A 3,638-nucleotide genomic window follows, 5' to 3' on the forward strand; every position below is an offset into this window, starting at 1 on the left:
TTTTGGATTTCCAAAATTAACTTAAGAAGAATCGACTAAAAATCCTGGCATCTAAAGGGGCATGCTTTAGATAAACAGCATTATTCTGCTGCCTTTTTTAGTATCAAAGGCAGACTGTCTCTAGTTTCAACATGGAGCTTCTAAATATCTATATATGTGTTGCAATATACCTGTATCTTTAGTGAAGTCAGATGCTGCTGAGTTATGACACCTGTGTAGCCAAATTGGAGCTACTGAGAAACAAGAAAAATGTATCATTATGTTCAGAGGAACCCAAGGTTTGCAGAAGTAGAATAAATCACAACCCCCAAAGAATGAGCATGTCTTGTGCTCGCAGAATGTGTAGTGTGTTGGGGCATATGTACATAAAAACAGGGAGGGAAATAAATGGAATATTCTAGGCTTCAAGTGACTTAACCATCCTTGAGTACTAGGTATCTTGACTTATTCTGGGGGTTTTTTTGGGGGGGGCACACTTGATACTTTGCCCCTCGTAACAAAATGACAACTTTGACTGCCAAAGAAAGTACAGATTGATGTCTAGAGAAGCAGGACAAGGGGAAAGGAGCTCCAAAAGCCATCAAGGGAGTGCGAATAGTTTGAAGCCATAAAGTCTGTACTCTCACCTGCATTTCTTGGCACATGTACAAGTGCATTTTGCACCCCCCCCTCATCCCAAGCAACAGAGCATCAATAACATGTGCATTGAGCAACACAATCCCATCCTTTCTGCACTCAGTGGACAGTGGATGGCTTTCCTTCCCCTCTTCAACACATCCTTCATTAAAACCGTTTGGCAGAAATGAAGGCAAACTGTATAAAACACCCTCCCAGCTGCTCAACTTCACCTTCTAAATGGATAGCTCACAAGGAAAATAATTGATTTTCCCAATGCCACAACTTCCTTCTAGTGCTAAATTGATTCTTCAGAAATACAGCAGGCTGCTTTACCACTTAAGCCTTTCACTCTGACTGTATTAAAATTGCAGCACCCTGGAGTCACAAAGTACGAGGACAAGCAATCAGTCCTAAGGAAATGGATGCAATCAAAATAGTGTACTTAAAGAACCAAGAAATGCCAGCTGGAGTCAATAAATGAACCCAGAGCTCTGCTACCATAATGGATCATTATTGTCTGTGGAAATAGAGACTCCTATCTCAGCAGAAGTTGCCCTTTCTGCACGAGCTCTATAAGAAAAAGGATGGTGAGCACCAGAGGCCACACTGAGCAGGAACCGATTATGCTAATAATCCAAGTCCCATGATCAGATAACAGTGCTATCCGGTCATAAGAACAGTGTATACTGACATGTCCATTTTCAACCTGCCAGATTATTCATCTAGCAACCTGGCATTAGTTGTATGCAAACAGCAACACAAAAGGCAGACTGATCTGCTTGGTACCATGTCCCTCCATAAGATGTATGGTAGATAGGTTCAACAAGCAATATGGGCCACCCTTACCCAACTGTGCCCCCCCCCCCGATGTTTTGGAGCAGGACTCTCTGACCACTGCACATGCTAACTGGGAAGGATGGGAATTGTAGTCCTAGCCATCTGGAGGACACCAAGTTGGGGAAGGTTGATCGCGACAATTTCTAAAAATGGCTCCTGACATTAAAAAAAAACCACATTTATTTATTTCAATCCATTTATATACTGCCCATAATTAAAAAAATGATTCAAGCAGTTTAGAAAAACTACACTACCAATTAATTTTTAAAAAATTGTCTCTGAGTTGATGGCAATGTGAAACCCAAGTTTCTTGTGAACTAAGAAACTGCTGGAACAAATCAGGTTTGTGTCTGGCCTGTGCCTGCATGGGAGACTGCATGGCAATTCCCACGTACATTGCCTTAAGCTTAGTTATGGAAAGCAGAATAAAAATACAGGATACATATAAGTGGGGCTCAGACAATCAATCCTCTTTGCAGAAGACTACGCTGTGCAATAGCAAACCCGCTGCAAAAGCTAGACCTGTTTCCGACTACAGAACACTTACCATTCTGCCATTTAGAATACATCTCAGACAATATATTAACCATCTAGGCAGACAAAAGCAAGCTGCCACCATAGTAACGAAGATTATAATCACTTGATTTCTTCAGTGGTGATAAGAGAACAAATCTAAGGACATTGCTTCTCCCCATATTATAATTTGTTTTTACATAATACCAATGTACATGCAAAATAATTAGATGAGTTGTTAGTGAAAGGAGAAAAGGTGGCAGATTAGCCTCCAAAAGAGAAGGTTAAAAGCAAGTTGCTGCATGGAAGGTCCTATTCCCAGCTGAGTCTGGATCCCAGTAAGAATAATGGAAGAGGGCTCATATTCACACCAGATACTGCTGATGGGACAAGCATTCTATCTGTGTTATACAGGCATTATGGTCGGTCATAACCTAACAGAGATAACAATTACAATGAACCAATAGGGCAGGACGGTCAATGATGGTATTTCTACTGGAGATAATTGCGCAGGTTTGTACGGTTCTGAGTTACTTATAAATTGATGCCAATGAAGTGTATGCCTCTGTAACCCCAATTTATGAAGAAACAGGCAACAGATTTAAGACCACAGGTTTTATAACAAATTATTATTATAGGCGATGTAATATTTCAACATCATGATTTTCCCACTGAGAAATTAAATATGCCAATATTTATAGAAGTAATCTGCGTGTATAGAAACATATTCAACATTATCCAGACTCAGCTGAGTCACCCATGCAAATGGAGTTGCTACCTCCAAAAGTTGTTGTGATGTACTATGCAAAGTAAGGGGATATTTATTAAATTGCTGCTGCCAGTCTTCTGTTGCAAGGATTATAGATATTTGCCATGCATGAGCAAATGTGAATGGACATTAGAAAAAGTGATTACCACTGTATACAAACCATAATCTCATGGGTGCTCCTCTTTACACTCAGCCAATAGGGGAACCAATATACAGTTTTGTCAATCATTTGTTTCATTGAGGGGTGGATCTTAACACTGCTTTCACTTGCAGATGCGTGATCTCACTGCAATGAAACATTGCTGACAGATATTAAAAGATAAAGGATTAAATAAGATTTTATTGTCACATTTAACTGCTTTGTCAGAGATGTACATTAAAAGTTTGAGTGAGATAAAAATAAAATTTCTTGAATGAACTGATGAGATGGCAACAGCACTTATTTAACAAACCAGCACAACAGATGCTTGTAGATACCCAAAGTTAATAAAACCCAAACACACTTTTTGTTAATTAAAACAGACTGCACCAATGTAAAACAAAACATATCATGTTAAGGCCAAATAGTATGTTAAGTACTGAAAACAGAAATGTTTATAAAGTCCCAAATGTCCAAGGAGATAGAAGTATTTTTATAATATTTCAAAGCCACTTGGTTTTACTTAGTACAGACAACAGAGAGGCGAACAGACAGATGTGGGATTGTTTAGCTACTGAGTTGTTAGCTGTAGGCAATCATATATCTAAAAGAAGTCTTCATGTGTGTTTTTAATCAAGAGTTGGATTAAATAAAACAGAGACGAATTGTTACAGAATCAAAGAAGAGCTATAGTTTTAATTTAAGAGGAAAACCCTAGGGGATTGCACTAGACAGCCTCTTCCATTCTCCAGGACTTGTTAT

The sequence above is a fragment of the Podarcis raffonei genome, chromosome 5 (genome assembly GCF_027172205.1).
Source record: "Podarcis raffonei isolate rPodRaf1 chromosome 5, rPodRaf1.pri, whole genome shotgun sequence".
In the NCBI taxonomy this organism is placed as follows: domain Eukaryota; kingdom Metazoa; phylum Chordata; class Lepidosauria; order Squamata; family Lacertidae; genus Podarcis; species Podarcis raffonei.